The 17,409-nt window shown below is 43.5% G+C and overlaps 1 protein-coding gene across 2 annotated transcripts in view; it reads right to left on the bottom strand.

Moving 5' to 3' along the window:
- Positions 1 to 17,409, bottom strand: part of CLNK (cytokine dependent hematopoietic cell linker) — a 187,515-nt gene that overhangs the window by 108,312 nt on the left and 61,794 nt on the right. The window lies entirely within an intron of this gene.

Genomic DNA, 17,409 nt, shown 5'->3' with positions numbered 1-17,409 from the left:
GGGGGGCTGTCAAACAAGGACAGTGCCTATGGGCTAAGGAATGTCCTTGATGCTTTCCTATGTTAATTGAATTCGGCCCCAAACTAGCAAACATCATCCGGTTTAGGGAGGCAGATGATTTAGAAATAGCAACTTGGATTAAAATAATTTGTATTGAGCTTCTGTATAATTTAGTCACTTTGTGATGATATTTCCTATGAAGAGATCAACTTATTTTAAATTGAGTTAATTTGTTCAAATTCAGTAAGACATTCTATCATAAACCATCTCTTGTTCATTTCATTAGCCAAGTTTAATATACTTCCATTTCTTGTGCAGGCATTTCGTGAGCTTTATCGGACATTTAAGGATGATCTTTCCCTCCACAAATGTTCTTTGGCAGCTACCTGGGTAGCTCCTCCGACCCCTTTGCCCCCCTGCTTCTCTCCCCTTGGGCCACACCTGCTACTTCTTGGTCCTTAGATTTTCTCCCCTCCCTCCCCCAGGTCTCTTCCAGGGACTGGTCCCTCTTTTTCAAGCACCTGCTGTCTTCCTTCTTCTCCTGCATCTAACTCATGCTTCTGAGTTCAGCTCACATCACTTCCTCAGAGAAACCTTCCTTCCCCTCTGAGATGGACCCCTTCACAGAACTTGTCTGAACTTTCATTGTCCTTTGGTTTAACACGTAGCTTGTATTCATGTCTGCTAAGCTGCAGAACTGCCATCTCCATGAGGGCAGGGACTGCAGGGCTCTGCATGCCCAGGGTTTGGGTCAGTGCCCGACCTGCAGTGGATGTACATGGCTGCACATGTGAACAAAGGTCTCCAGGAAATACCAAAAGATGACTTGAGACTCTATCTCCACCTAGGATTTTGTGGGAAGCCTAATGATTGCAACATGATAAATACAAAAAATAGTGAGTTGTTTGGATATATTTTGTCATTGTGTAAATTGATCATCTAGAAAGATGATGGCATTATTCTGTTATTTTTCATTTTTTTTGTTATTCCACGATTACACAATTATTTCATCATTGTATTATTTCATATATTTTATTATTTCATTAAAAAAAATTTATCTGGGTTAAAGCTCTAGTCGTAAATCTATGTCTGCATTCTGACTTCATTTCTAAGTTCTAAACATGAACATCTAACTATTTTTGGGACCTTTCTCACTGGTCCTCTCATCCTCTGTCAGACCCAGGCCCTTTTCCTAGTGAGTTTTCCTAGTGAGCAGCTCCATTGCTCACATAGTTTCCCAACCAGCAGCCTGGGGACTCACCTTAAGTCTTCTCTTTCCTCTCCTCTCCATCCTCACCATCTCAACAATTTGTTACCAGGTCCTAACAATAGATTCCCGAACATCCTCTCTCTCCACTCCCATAAGTGATACCCGGTCTTAGTTCTACTTTCAGAACTAAGTTCTCTCCAGTCTGGACTTTGGTGTTGGTCCCCTAGCCACCTGGGCTCCAATCCACCCACAAAACTGCAGTAAGAACAACCATCTTTCTAATTAGCAGCATATTATTGAGTCACCTCCCTGCTTGAAAATCCTCACCACGCCTCTATTTCTGCAGGACAAAGTCCACACTCTTTACCATGATAACCAAGATCCCTGCCCCAGTGGCCTTGAATACAATTTCTGTTGTTTGCGTTCTCATTTCCTGCCACCCTCTCCCTCTGCCAGGCCCCCGCGTTGTCCTCTTTCTGCGTCATACTTTTGTATGCTCCCAGATGATCGATTCCATTTTTCTTTTGCCTCCATTGGATCTGGCAAAATACTTTCCATTCTTTAAGGTTTAGTTCAAATATTAGTTCCCCATGAGGTCTTCTGTGCTGCTTTCTCTTTCAACCCTTTTAGTATTTTTGGTATATCTCTGTTTTACCATTCATTCATTTGTTCATGAATCCATTCATTCATTAACTCAGCAAGTAATATTGGATCTATCTTGTGCCAGGCTGTATGCAGTCATTAAAGAAGACACATGAAGCCTGCCTCGTGAATCTTTTATTGTTGTTGGGAGATAGGCCATAAACAAGTAAATAAACAATCATATTTTTATCATATTGCCTTGTATGTGCCTTGTATGTGTTCATGTTCCCCTAGAGTAGGGGAAGGAACACAGGCTAATTTATTACACAGAGAACTCAACACATCCCAGAAAAGTGGGAAGTGCTGTAGGTTTGTGGGGAAACTGAGGCACAGAGTGTCAATGGGTGAGCCAATGAATTGTTCTTGAAATCACTTCTTACTCCACTGAGAAAGGGCATATCACCTCACAGGAACCAGCTTCTCTTCTTAACTATACACCCAACACTTCTTGTTCTACACTTTTCAGAGATCTCTGATTTCCTTTTTCTCTTTTTTTTTTTTTTTTTTTGGCTGTGTTGGGTCTTCGTTTCTGTGTGAGGGCTTTCTCTAGTTGTGGCGAGCAGGGGCCCCTCTTCATCGCAGTGCGTGGTCCTCTCTTGTTGCAGAGCACAGGCTCCAGACGCGCAGGCTCAGTAGTTGTGGCTCATGGGCCCAGTTGCCCCGCAGCATGTGGTATCTTCCCGGACCAGGATTTGAACCTGTGTCCCCTGCATTGGCAGGCAGATTCCCAACCACTGCGCCACCAGGGAAGCCCTCCTTTTTCTCTTTGGCACCTCCCTCCTGCATGGTCAGTTGACAAAACCCATCCAGTCCTCCTTCACGTGTCTTATTGCTCCATCCCTTTCTTACACCCCCTCTGAGTCTGCCCTCTCCAGATCCTCTTTACTTTTCAGGTAGATCTAACAGAAGCCAGTTCTGCGTAGTTGAATCAATACATACTGGCTGTAGTGTGTTGAAGAGGGTCTATAAAAAAATGTGTCTGTCTAGAAATGGTGAATTATTTGGGAAGAGGTTCTTTGGAAATGTAATCAAGGTAAGATCTTGAGATGAGATCGTCCTGGATTAAGGTGGCTGTATATCCAAGGACAGGTGTTCTTAGAAGAGGAAAAGACGTGGAGGAGAAGGGCATGTGAATGTCCCATGTGAAGATAGAGGCAGAGGTTGGAGTAATGCTGCCACAGGCCAAGGAGCATCTGGAGCCACCCAAAGCTGGAAGAGGAAAGGAAGGATGCTCCCCTAGAGCCTTCAGAGGGAGCACAGCCCTCTGAATTGACTTCAGACTTCTGGGCTCCAGAACTGCGAGAGAATACGTTTCTGACGTTTTAAGCCCTGGTTTATGGTAATTTGATACAACAGCCCTAGGAAACTAATATACAGGACATCTAACCTGTTCCAGGGTACAGAAGATGAATCAGACCCAAAGCTCAAGCAGGGCAAGACATTAGGTGTAATGATAAAAGGAAAAAGAAAGGAAAAGAAATGGGTCATACCTTTAAGTGAGGGGGTAGTCAAGGAAGGCTTCTGCAGAGTGATGAATGAGGATGTACAGGCGTTTGCCAGACAGATGACACGGGGAACTGGGAGGTGGAAAGTAAGGCGGGGCAACCCATTTTGAGAATTAAAGATGCCTGCTCCAAGCTGTCCTGGCCATTTTCCTCTAATTTCTCACCTTTACCTGTACTCCCAGGTACACGCAACATGGCAGGTACAGTCTGACCAGCACAGAAAGAGAACTACCATTTCTTCTGTTGTGAAACTACACTTCTCTTAATAAACTTTCAGATCAAGTTCAGCTTTTTCCAGAAGCTTCTCATTCTATACACTCCCATTGAGCTTGCAGATTTCTGAGAAATCACACAAATTGCTCTTAAGCCATAATTCTCTTTCAAGGGCCTGTGCAGCTGGATTGCTGACTCCAAGATCATGAATAGCAATAATGTATAATGTTATAATTATCATGATAATAACAACAGCTTGAAACTGAGATAAGATTTACAATTTACTGACCATCGTTTGCCAGTTCACACATATTAATCCATCAAATGCTCACAACAGTCCTATGAGGTCAGTCCTAGTCTTTCCCCAGTCCTGTTGGATTTCTTTATCTCATGTTCTGTTTACGCTCCATCTCCTGAGGAATTGCCACATATTAGGTTCCCGAGGAAACACTCTGAGAAGGAGATGATGGTGCAGGAAGTCCATTAGGGTGAGCTCTTGGGATCCGTCCCTGTGGAGGGAAGGGAAGGAAGCAGGATTGGGCAGGGGGAAAAGTTGGGTGGTGCTCTTGGATTGGTATGATGCTCCTTCAGAACTACTCCAAGTTGTGGTGGGGACTGTGTTTTGGTACTCCCAGGTGGACCAGTTAGTGGATGTGAGCTGCCCCAGGTGAGGCAACTCCATTCAACTGAGACAATTCCCAAAGGAGGTTGCTATGGCGAAACTCCCAAAGTCTAGTGTAACATCATATTGCATTCTGACTCTTTAGAGTCTGAGGTCCTAAGATCAACATAGGTCTTGGCTATATTTCTCATTAGGAGAGAATGAGGATGGAAGGAAGGATGTGGCCAAGGGCAGTATGATCCTGAGGGCAGGTTGTCCCCTAGGAAGGAGTGGATAAGCAAGTCAGAGAGATGCTAGTCTCCGTGGAACGTGATGAGGTGTGGACACAAAGGTTAAGAGCACACACTTGTACTTGATCTGGGTTCGAACCTGGTTCTGCCAACTGAATGAGTCACTAAATTTATCTCATCATCTCCATTTTACCCACAAAGAAGGGCAGAGTCATAATAACTCCCTCCCTCACATGTTGATTGCATGTTAGTGATCGTTTTCATTATCTAGGACCCAATTCTTACTCAAATAATTAAGGAATAGCAGAGGTGGACAGCCAGAAGCACCAAGAAAGACAGTTGATAATGAAAGTATTTCAGTCAGGGCAATAGTGTGGGTTATTAACTCACAGTTTTCGTGGGTCAGGATTGTAAGTGTGACTTTGCTGGGTCCTCTGTTTTATGGTCTCTGTTGAGGTTGCAGAGACCTCACAGTGTCAGCCAGGGTTGGAGTCTCATCTGAAACCTCAACAGGGAAAGGATCTATCTGGTCCTAAGCACATGTGATTGTTGGCGGAGTTCAGTTTCTTATGGCCTATCGGACTGAGAAGATCACTTCCTTGGTGTCTGTTGGTGTGAGGATACCCTCAGTTCCTTGCCACATGGGCCTCCCTAATACGGCCACTTGCTTTATCAAAATGTGCAAACCAAGAAGACGAGGAAAGTTGCAATCTCATGTAATGTAACCACAGAGATGACGTCTCATCAATTTTGCCATCTCCTGTTGCTTAGAAGCAGTCACGGGCCTCGCTCTCAATTAAGAGGGATGGGGATGGATTATACAGGGAGGGACATAAGTACCAGGAGAAGAGGTAATTGGGGGCCACTTCAGTGTCTGTCTGCCACATAATATTGCTCCCTCAATGTAGAAGTGTGAGTAGAGGTGACAATAGTTAGTAACATTCAGAAGGTATTTGGCAAACCTGCAAACCAAATAAGCTAGAATCTTTCTGCAGCCTGTTTTACAACCTTCTGTGACTCCTGAAAATGTCAGGCCTGTTTTCAAAAGTTTTTCGGTTAATCCCAGAAGAAACTGGTTCTCCAGTTCTTTGCTGTTTCGTGTGAGGGGTCATTGTAATTAGCTTTGCAGCAGCATTGATATACTTCTAACTCCCTTAAAATAGTCACTGCACTAGTTGTCACAAACAACTTCTCCAAGTGATGGATATCTGTTTTGTTCATTCTATTTGGTCATTAAGCCAAGGGGGTGGTATGTATAAACTTCCTTCAAGTTGTGTATTCCTGCACACAGTTTCTTCTAAACCTAAGAAATGTTTAACACTCTCTCTGAGCATCTGAGGAAAGCCCAGGTTCTTGGGGATTTGACATGCCATAGCCTGGATGATGGATACCTTTTATGTGTTTGCACTGCTGAACCGAGAAAAGTTGAAGGACATACGCAGGCTTCTAGCCACACAGATTTTTTTTTTTTTTAAAGTTTGAGTTTGAATATATTTACATAGGGCTGATTTTCTCAAGCTCATGCAGCCTCCCCATTCATTCCCGACTCTCTTGCACTTTTAGATTGCTTGAATGGGCCCTGAAGATTTGAGCTGGTGACCTCCCCAGAAGAATTTGAGAGGAAGGTCCATTCAGTAATAAATTGACCACAGTGGAGAGTTGAAATGAGAGAGCTGCTATTACTCATGCCTTTGTGATGGTTAATTTTACCTGTCAACTTGGCTGGGCTATGGTGCCGAGTTGTTTGGTCAAACAGCAGTCTACATGTTGCTGAGAAGGTATTTCTTAGATGTGATTAACATTTAAATCAGCAAACTTGGAATAAAGTGGATGACCCTCCCTAGGTCTCTGAAAAGTGGGTCTCATCCAATCAGTTGAAGGCCTTAAGAGCAAAGGCTGAGGTTTCCCTTCCTGAAGAAGGAATTCTGCCTCAAGGCTACAACATAGGAACCCTGGTTTAATTTCCAGTCTGCTGTCCCATGGAATTGGGTGCAAGACTGCAACATCCACTCTTCTTACCTGCCCTATAGATTTCAGACTTGCCAACCCCCATAAGCACGTAAGCCAATTCATTAAAATAAATCTCTCTCTCAATATATGTAACCTTGACTAATATACTTCTAATTTAATCCTCACAACAGTGCTTCATATCAGATATTCACGTTATCCTTATTTTACAGATGAAGAAACAAAGACTCAGCACCCCGGTTATTGAGACAAACCTTGGTATGAAACCTGTTCCTTCACGGAACGGACTCCATATAGAAAATAGATGTTTCACTCCAAGCCACAGTGTCTGAGGAGCAGGGAAAGATGTACACACAGAAGACTCTTTGTCCTAAAGTGTCCCTCTAGAAATGAGCACGGCTTTGAGTAAGTTTCTTCAGGAAGCCTGAGTGTGAGATGGTCCTGGCAGGTTGCCCTGGCCTCCACTGTGGGACATTCTCTCTCTCCTGGTGCCTGAGTCATAGTGGAATTTGAGTTGCCAGTGAAGACACAGTGGATGCTGTTGTCCATGGGATGTGGCCTAATTGTCTATCTGGATTGTTGCAATAAACCCACGCCTAGATATCTCATGGGAAACTACATTTACTTGGAGGCAGACTCTGATGATAAGGCATGATTTCAAACTCTGCTCACAGATGGAGATCCAGTAAGATCCTGTACTTCCTTGTGTCTGTACACACCAGGAGATAAAAACAGACCAAATTCGGAGGTGTCCCTGCCCTGCCTGACAGTATGTGTATAGTGGAAAGTGAGGGGAATGACCCAGATACAAGACAGACTTTTATTCCAAAGCAGCTTCAACGTTGGGGGCATTGCTCAGAGCCTTCTGTCTGTCTTGTCCAGTGTCTCCTATTTGTGGAACTTATAGCTACAACCTTGGACAATAATGTCAGGGACAGCCACCTGGACAGGAAAGAGAGTTTGGTCCTGTGACCTTAGGGTTAGGGTTAGGGTTCGGGCCCTAAATATTTTACTGCCTCACTGTGTTATCTCAGTCATGTTACTTAACTATAACCCGGTCATGGTTATGCCATGTGTAAAATCAGAGTTTGGGACTGGTTGGTGTGTTCCCTGAAGCATCATTACTCTATGTATCCTGAACACTTTCCTGTCCCTGCATTAAACAAAGGGGAATAAGAGTCCTGATTCATAAGCAGATGAAAGTCTTGTGGCAAAGTCCTAAAAACTATGGCATAAGAGGGGTGTGTGTATGACATGCTTTGAGAACTTAGTGGCAGAATGAATTAACTTAAGGGTCCTGTGCTCACTGAAGCTCCCTAGATCTTTCAACTGGGTCTCAAGAGCTCCTTGTCAGTTTCCTTGACATCAGTCCCTTTCTACTCAAAGATCCTCTGCTAATTTTATCTGACCCATCATTTCAACTCTCCAGTTTTGTTTTACAAACCTATGTTCCAGGCAAACCGAACCTCTTGCTACCTGAAACACAGCACACTGAAACTCTCTCTTCTGTGGTCTCTTCTACCTGAGATTCATTTCTCTCTCTTTCTCTTCTCCTTCTAACTTTTCCATATCATCAAATTCTCCTTGTTCTGCTGGGCCCAGCACAGATACCATCTTTTCCAATTATGTTTTCCAAATGTGACTAGGCAGATGTCCTAAGTCCCTCTGTGAGCTAGAATGGTGCTTGTTCTCTATCTTAGTGGATGGCAGCCATGTTTCCTAAGCCCCCAGCCCATCCTGGACCTGGCCCCTCTCCTCCTGTAGCCTCTTTGACAGCTCCTGAAAGGCTCTGTCCCATGGTCTTGTGAACAAAATCCTCTCAGACTTAAGTCCTCTACTGAACTGAATTGAAATTGAGCAGTGGGCCCTGGTGCCATCCTTCAGTCAAATATTTATTGAGTAGCTATTATGTGCTGGTTATTGTCTTATGCCTGGAGACACAGGTGGACAAGACACAAAAGGTCCTACCCTTGTGAAGCTGGCAGCCTGTGAGTGCGAACCAAGCTAATGAGCAAGAAGCTCACCTCCTCTGTCTTTCTTTCTTCCCCACGGCTTCCTATCTTTGTTGACTCCTGATTTGAATGGCTCCCTGGCTTCAGGACAGTCCACCAGGCTCTTCCCTGAGTTTCCCTTTGTACACAGCTATGACAGCTGCCTGTAGATTCATACCTGGCCAGCTACCTCTGGGCTTCCTTCAGGCCTCTGGGAGCCGCTTGGGCTGCACTTCTTCTTCCCGATTCTCTGGACTCAGGAAGAGGCTGTGGGTTCTCTGATGAAATGGATCAGGCTTCAGGCTTCAAGATCACCTGCATGATCATGATCGGTGTGTACATCCCCCCACCAAAGCTCTTAATTCCTGCTATTCCCCTCACACAGACTAGCAGCAAACAGTTTCTCATGAGAAGATCCATATACAGAGGCAGGAATCTCTGGAGGGAATTACTAATTCTTGCTTATTAAGGCAGAAAATGGAGCCGGAATATTCTAGCATAGACCAGCTCTGCCTGTGGGTTGCAGGTGCAGAGTGGAGGGTGGTGTCTGAATGTAACTCTTTGCTTTCCCAGACTTACAGCTTCAGAGAGTCCCAGAGCATGGGGCTCCATGCTTGGCGTCGCCTCTCCGCTCTAGAATCTGCAGCCCCTTATGCATATCATCTGCTTGAACCTGTTAATGTTACAGATGAGAAAACTTGGGCCCAGACAAGTAAAGTGGCTTGCCCACACTAACCAGAGGCTGACACAGAAGATTCTGGATCAGCTCCTGTTTCCATGCGTGGTGCCTGAGGTCCCTTTCATTTCGCCTGGGCTTCCTCAGTGCTTGTCTTCTAATTAAGCCTCTTTGTGTGCCTTCTAAATAAAATCTCTTTTTCTTTTTAATCTCCTTGAGGCCAGAAAGACAAAAGAAAGAACCTAATTTAGAAAACAAGAAAGTAATCCTGAATCCTTTTATGTTCAGGTTTCAAGAAACCCTATGAAACCTTTTCTCCTGTTTTTTTTTTTGGTGGTTGTTGTTTAAATTTTGATTCGGCAAAAGGAAACAAATGAACCAAGAAATAGAAGCCTTACCTATCTTTTCAAATGCTTTCTCCTTTTTCCCCCCCTCTGTCTTGATTGTCAGAGGATGTAGCTTCTAATAGGCCATCAATGTATGTAATGAGCAAACATAATAACAACAGTGAATTACCCTTTTTATATGTCCATAGATGTATTCATAGTGGAATTTAATTTATAGATGGTCATGCCTGAAAGATTCTGGATGCATGATAGAAAGCAACAGGAAAAAAGCAATATGTTTATCTTTTAAAAACCTTCAGAACAAAAACTCAATGTGTGCCTGGTTAGTACACACTCCATAAAAACCCAAGAGTAAAAGGGTGGTCGGCAGGGGTGCCAGGGAGGGACCTTGTGCTTAGAATGTAGAGAATGAAGATCCTCAAGACAATATCTTTTCCTCCATCTCCCAGTCCAGCACTTCCTGACTCCAGAGGGCCAAGAAAAAGGAAGGGAAATCAAGGCACAGAAGGGAAATGGGGTGAGAGAGGAGGAAGTTTTATAACGTGACAATTCCTGGGCTTGGCGTCGCCTCTGTGCTCTAGAATCTGCAGCCCCTTATCAGTAATCCCTCTACTTCCATTACATCATTTCTCCTTTTCTTCAATCTATCTGCCAAGCTGCAGCTGGAGTCCTCATTCTAAAATCTGGTGTTTCCACTGCCTAAGGTTACAGTCTATGTTTTGAACGTGGCACACAGGCCTCTCATGGTCTGGTCCCTGACATTCTCTCAACAGTTCTCTCTCTATAGCTCCAACTCTGCGCCCTAATGGCAGCTGTCATGCACCGTTGGCCTGTCCCTGAATGGGCCTGACCCCTCAAATCGCTGTCTGTATGCAGAGAAAGTATAAACATCTCCAACTTTCTACAAGAGGTCCACGGATGAACACAGTGCAAGGTCTCGTTCCACACACACCTTGTTCTATCCTCTCAGCCACTGAGTGTTGACAGAACTCAAGGACCCTGCCCACATCTCTCAGTGAGAAGATGGCATTCCTGTATTTCCTGCTCTTAGTACGGAGCCCCACCCACAGGAATGGTTCAACACAGCTTGGAGGGACGTGACAGAGCTGAGCTTTAACACCAGATCTTTCCATCAGGGTCCTGGTGAGGGAGCATGAGTTTGAAATCAGGAATAGTGGACAAATTGACCTAAAATACTACTTAGTGTTTCAACCACTTTCCTCAATTCTTCCTGTTGATACATGATATTTTACAGGTGGGAAAATAGAATACCCAGAGAGGCCAAACACGTTGCCCATGGCCACGTAGCTATAAGTGCCCAAGCTGGGATTCAACATCAGACCTGTCTGACTGAAGGACCATTTCTTTCTAGTGCATCATGCCAGGATTCATGGAAATGGGGGGTGAGCACGATCCACGATCCCAGATTTACCCTGGAACTCATAGGCTGTCCATTGTACCCAATTGCTTTCCCACGTTGATGAGCTCTGAGCCCCAGCAGAACTATCTTAACATATTGTCTGGTGACACTGGTTTCCAAAGCACTTATCAAAACATAATCAAACATGGAAAAGTCAGGGTGGAATCTAATTGTTATAACACATCCTCTTATCTGTGCTTCCCAGGGACTCTTTAATGGCATCACTTAGCACTGGGAGGTGTTTAGATTTTGCTATATTTTGAGAACATTGTGAGAATTAAATGAGATAATGCATGTGAAACACTTAGAACAGTGCTTGAATCCAATACTTCCTCAATAAATATTTGGGCTGCAAATCTTTCTCAAAATTAATTCAACAATACGTTTTCTTTTCCTCTGAGTGCAGGATATGGGCCAGGGATTGCTCTTGGTGTTGGGATATATCAGTGAACAAAATAAAGACTCCTAACTTTCCTGGAACAAAACAGAAAAGGAGTTTTACCTTTGTGGGGGAGAAAGCTGACAAGCACCATACACAGAAAGACATGTGGACAGGTGTGACTATTCCATGGGGTGGTCAAGGTGGGCTTCCATGAGGAGGTGTGCAGGTGTCAGCTCTGGGGTATCTGCAGGAAGAGCAACCAGCCCCAGGGATGGCTGGGGTGAAAACCTGAAGACAGAAGGCCAGTTGAGCAGTTGAGTCAAGGTGAGGGGGTCAGCATGGCTGAAGAGGACTGAATGCAGGGATGGATGGGGAAGACCATCTAATGGCCTTTTGGTGAATGAGGTCAGATGGGGTGAGGCATTAAATTTTTTCTCCAGCAGAAGCCTGGGTGAGATGTAGGCAGGGGCCTAGTGGTAGGGAATTTGTGTGGGGTATTAGTCATCTTGGGTGTATGGTGTGTAGCACATTGGTGAGTGACTCAAATAATGGTAAACACTGTCATCATGAAGAAGACAGGTGCCCTGGGTATGTGAAGCTTATTTACAGAGGCTCCTGGAGCTGAGCTGCCTGTCTTGTTCTGCAGACATTTCTGATGCCATGTGCCCCCAGGACCCCCCATCAGAAGACTCCTGCTTGGCACAGAGCTCTAATTTTCCAGAAAGTTGAATATCATTGGAGATAAGCACATGAGCTTTGGAATCACCTAAGTGACAGTGCCTCCTTTTCAGCCTAGCAGTCCAGTTCGTCCCCAGTCAAAATGTGGTCCCTAGACCAGCAGCATCCCCCAAGAGCTTGCTAGAAATGTAGAATCCCAGGCACCACCTGAGCCCTACAGAACCAGGATCTGCATTGTACCAAGAGGCCATGGGATCTGTGTGCACTTCAAGTGGGATAGGTTTAATGTGACCTCGGGTAAGTGACCTGATCCCTCTGTGCTGCATTTTCCCCATCTGCAAAGCAAGGTGGATAAAAACACTTCCGTCATAGAACTGTTATGAGAATCAAATGAGCTAATACATGAAAATCCTTATTACTTACTATTGCTTGTCACGTGTATGTATTCTCCTAATCAGGAAGGTCATGTGGTCACTATTAGCTCTGGACACAGAACTTGGAATTGATAGTGACGGAGATGGGAAGAGTGAATGGGGGCCGGTGCAGCTGTCTGTGCATAGAGCCCCGGGAAGTATGAAGGGGGAAAACTAGGGTGCAAACTTTTAGTTACTGAGCAGGTTTACTGTCTTGTCACGGGGCTGGTCACTTTATCAATCCTCACGGTGATACTATGATGAAGGCATGACCATCCCCACTTGACAACGAAAGGAATGATCTTGAGGTCAAACAACTTTCCCAAGGTCATCTAGTAACTGTCAGCGTTCAGAGAAAGCCCTAAGTCTTTAAACATAAAGTCAGTAATGACGGGACCTTCCATACATGGTGATGCACTGGAGTCGGCTCACACTACACAGCAGAGCTGAGTGTTAAAAATGTCATGAATTTTGAAAGCCAGTTGTTAACACAGTCTTCTAAAAAAATTAAATAAAATTACAATGGAATACACATATTAAAAGCCAATGTAATAAATACTTAAAACACATCATTTCCTAATTATTTTACCACATTTTACTACTACCTGCAGTCGTGGTGTTATTTTTGTCTGTCATATCCGTAGGATGGAAATATGCTACTGTGCCTTTCATGACCTCACATTGGCATTGACTTTGGCCGTAGTTGGAGCATATATACCACAGACATTGGCATGTGCTACAGATCGGGATTTGACTTACTGCTTTGTTGTTAAATTAACTTAAAAAAATGATGGAAGAAATGTTGATAAAGCAGATTTAATTTAAAAGTTAGGGACTTCCCTGGTGGCGCTGTGGTTGAGAATCTGCCTGCCAATGCAGGGCACACGGGTTCGAGCCCTGGTCTGGGAAGATCCCACATGCCTCGGAGCAACTAAGCCCGCAAGCCACAACTACTGAGCCCACGTGCCACAACTACTGAAGCCCGCACACCTAGAGCCCATGCTCCACAACAAGAGAAGCCACCGCAATGAGAAGCCTGTGCACCGTAACGAAGAGTAGCCCCCGCTCGCTGCAACTGGAGAAAGCCTGCAGGGAGCAACGAAGACCCAACACAGCCAAAAATAAGTAAGTAAGTAAGTAAATAAATAAATAAGATAAAAGCGAGTCATGTCTGTAGTTGTACCATTGTGAATAGCACAAGAACCGAGAAGATATTTTCCAGTATTCAAAACTAATTTCGAATTCAGCAAAGAAGGTGTTGACATCATTGATGAATCAGTGAAGTTCTGGCATCCTTCTTTGTGGTTTCGCTTCTGTTTTACTCATTAAAGTAAAGGAAAATATTAATCAATATTGATGTCCGAACTGTAGTCCCTTGTCAATTGCAACCAGAGGTTGGCTAGAGATATGAGTTTAGCAAAACTCAATAAAGTCATTCTGTGAGAATCAATTGGCTATATGGGATGTATTTTAAGAATACTGTATATTTGATTACTATTTGTAAATGGTATGCCATACATCTTTATATCAGTAAAATTTATAACACAACTTGTGTACATATATAAGCATACATTTTTTCCCCCAGGGAGCCGTTTGACAAACATTTACTAAAATTTACCAGAACACCACTGGCTAAGCCACCCTGAACCGTCACCATTTACGGTGTCCTAAGGCAGAAGGAGTTCAGCTTAGGTGCCAGAAATAGCTGGTATGTGGCACATCTGTGATTAGACCCTAGGTTTCAGCCCGAGTCATTGATTTTACTATTCTGAGTCACATGTTTTTCATCTTGAAAGTGGGAACAATAATAATGCCTTGGCAGATGGAATGGGAAGCTGGTGCCCAGTAAAAGTTAATTCTATTCTCCTTTCAAGTGTAGGAACACAAAAGGAACAAAAGCCCATAGAATCATGTCACCTTCCTCTCCTCTGCCCTCCCAAAGTGAATGTAAATCAGTGGGCTTCCGTATTCCCTCCCTAATACGTGGATGACTTCAATACTTGTTTCGCTGTACTTCGAGATCAACCCCCCTGCCCCCAGCATCTTTGTTTATAGCTAGAGGAGCTGTTAATTCAGGGCAGATCTAAATTCAAATACCACTTTCTTTCATCCCCCTTAAAAAAAATCTTTGTCAACTGATTTGGGAGCAAAACAGGAGAAAAGTCCAAAATTCCCTTGTGATCTACAATGTGATTACAAAGGAATTACAAGGTGTGGGCTTCCCACCGGTGGGACCACAACCTGTTGAAGTGGGGAGGCTGCTGATTGGAAACTACTTTCCTATTTTCATCTTTTTCTGTACTAGGCACTTAGTAGCTACTCACAACTCACCAGTAAACTAAATTCTAATTAGGTAACAGTTAATGTTTGCTCAGAGCATTGTAAATAAAGACTTTAACTAGTGATTCAGGAGCTAAGCCAATCTTTTAAAGTGGAAGGTTTGACTTCCCAGTAACTTCTAATGTGTTTTTCTCCGCCTGCACCATGTAGGCAGAAAAAAGAGAGAGGGAAAAAATACATTTTATACTGCTCTGGCAGGCTCATTCTGTGGTTTGGACCTTTCACATCTCTTCTGCTATGTATCCAATCAGGAGAAAAATAATAGCTTTTGTTTTTGTTTTTAATCCTGGGCTGTAAGAAGAGGTGTGAGCAGAGAGAAAGAATGAGCAGAGTAGGTTCCATATGGTAGAATCACTAGCTTTTTAGTCATGAAGGAAAGAGTAAAAGAGTTTATTCAAAAGAATCAAGATTCTCAAGACAGTTTCTTAAACATGTAAACACAAATTTATCATATGACCCAGCAATTCCACACTCAGGTATCTACCTGAGGGAAATATCCACCCAACCCAAAAACTTGTATACAAATGTCCTTAGCAGTATTTTTCATAGAGCCAAAAATGGATAAAAACAAAAACAAACACTAAACATTCATGAATTGGGGAATGGATAGACAAAATGGGATATATTCACGCAATGGAATACTACTTAGCAATAGAAAGGAATGAATTATTGCATATGCTACAACTTGGACAAACCTCAAAAACATGTTAAGTGAAAGAAGCCAGACACAAGAAATTACATATTGTATGATTCCATTCAGAACCTAGATGTGAGGTTGCCTGGGGCAAAGGGCGTGGGCTGGGAGACTGGGATTAATAGTAAATGGGGACAAGAAAATTTGGGGATGATGGAAATGTTCTAAAACTGTTTTATGGTGATGGTTATACAACTTGGTAAAGTTACTACAAACAAATCATTAAATTGTATACTTGAAATGGGTGAATTATGTGATATTCTACAGATAATGATTTAAAATTTAGAAAACAGTAAGTTTCTATTTAAAAGAAGGTTTAGGAGAAAAATGACATATTGCCAGCATCCTTAAGCTTTGATCATCAGCGAATGTCCCAGGCTCTGTCCTTGTCCACAGAAAACCTGTGAGTAGGTCCATGCTCTGCACCACCGCTCTCCTCAGCTGAAACTCCCTAAAGGCTTAGTCTTTGTGGCTGTACCTGTTGGTAGGCAAACAACCATGGACCAAGCTGTAATTCATTCTAATAACACCCAGCTATCTCTGAAGGCAATTGCCTGGGCTTTCATGCTAAATTAGAGTTAAGCATAGTAATCAACTGTAAGGAAAATGAACTTACTCCTTTTTTAGGAGCTTTGTGTTTTCAAACCGGTCAGACTCCTCCAGCTGCTGCCAGCAAACCAGGGATGGGTATCAATGGGAGATAGACAGCATCTTCGGGACTGTGTTTAGGTAATAATGATGTGGTCAAAACCTTGTTGGAATAAAATTGAATGTTATGGGCTTCCGTCCTTCTCAGGGCACCTTGGCTGTTCTCTGTGTGACAGTGACCTCACTGATTAGTTATTAGAATTGGCTTCATCTCTGCAGGAAACACAGATGTGTATGTGATGGTAAGGGGGGAGGTATAAAGGGAAAAGAAAAGAAAGGAAAGGAAGGAAATAAAAATGAATGCATTATAAATGCATTGGAATAGATCTCTATGATACTAAAAAATACCCCACAAAAAACCAAAACGTAAACAAATAAAAAGATGTTTAACAGTATGCTGTGTGTATAGAGTCACAGGGAGTCCTCTCAGAGGACTGGTGTACTTGTCCTCATTTTGCAGATGCAGAAACTGAGGCCAGGAGGCACTCACACCTTGCCCCCTAGTGATGAGTGGCAGCTGCTGGCAAAACTTATTCCTGTTTAACCCAAAGCCCACGATTCTTTCAACAATGCCCTGTTTTTAGTATTCACTGATGGATTCTAAGTGGCACAAAAAGAAGGAGGCTAAATCACCAGCTCTCATTTTCTTTGCACACAAAGATGTGGAGAATCTGTACCTGGACACTCCTTCTTCCCCTTGGACATCCCGGCTAAGCAGGAAATTCTATGTATCAAGTTAAAGGGAAGCATGCATCCATCTTCTTACATCTACCCCGCTTAGAGCTCACAACTCCTTACTGCGAAAACGAGAGACTTGGAGATCAGAAATGGAAAGCCGTACACCCAACCCACACAAGGCAGAGCTACCTCCATTCCTGAGGGCACCATTTTACTGGGCATCTGTGCCTTTTTTGGGGGGAGGGGGAATCAGCTGCTTTATCCTTTCCAGTGGAGTTTTTGTACCCAGAGTATCCATGTTAACATTGATGCCAGAAGCCAGGTATTGTAAAGTCACCTCACTCAGACACTGACTTAACTGTCCCAGAATTATCGCTTATTATGTCTGGAGCTGCTCTGTGGGGCTCTCTCTAAACTCAGTGTCCTCCTCTCTCATTTTCCCATAAAGGTGCCATGCCCTCCACCCAAGGAATATTGCATCTCATACCAATAGAATTTCTCCTGCCCAGCTTGTAAGGCAGCCGGCTAATTCTTATTTTCAAATCTTTCAAAACTAAGATCCAGTTCTGCCTTCTTTAGTCTATCTTGCCAGCTTGCCCTGTTAGGTGGTCTCTCTCCTGGATCTCATGGTCTGTGTTTGTTCCCTCATCATGTTTACCATACTGGATTGTTACTACTGGTTTCCTTGTCTGTTTGTCCCTTGAAAGAGTGTAGAAACATCTTCCTGGAGAGGGCAGAATAGTAGCAATACA

Source organism: Neophocaena asiaeorientalis, unplaced genomic scaffold (genome assembly GCF_003031525.2).
Source record: "Neophocaena asiaeorientalis asiaeorientalis breed wild unplaced genomic scaffold, Neophocaena_asiaeorientalis_V1.1 scaffold218, whole genome shotgun sequence".
Taxonomy (NCBI): domain Eukaryota; kingdom Metazoa; phylum Chordata; class Mammalia; order Artiodactyla; family Phocoenidae; genus Neophocaena; species Neophocaena asiaeorientalis.
This window is presented reverse-complemented; position numbering and strand designations above follow the sequence as displayed.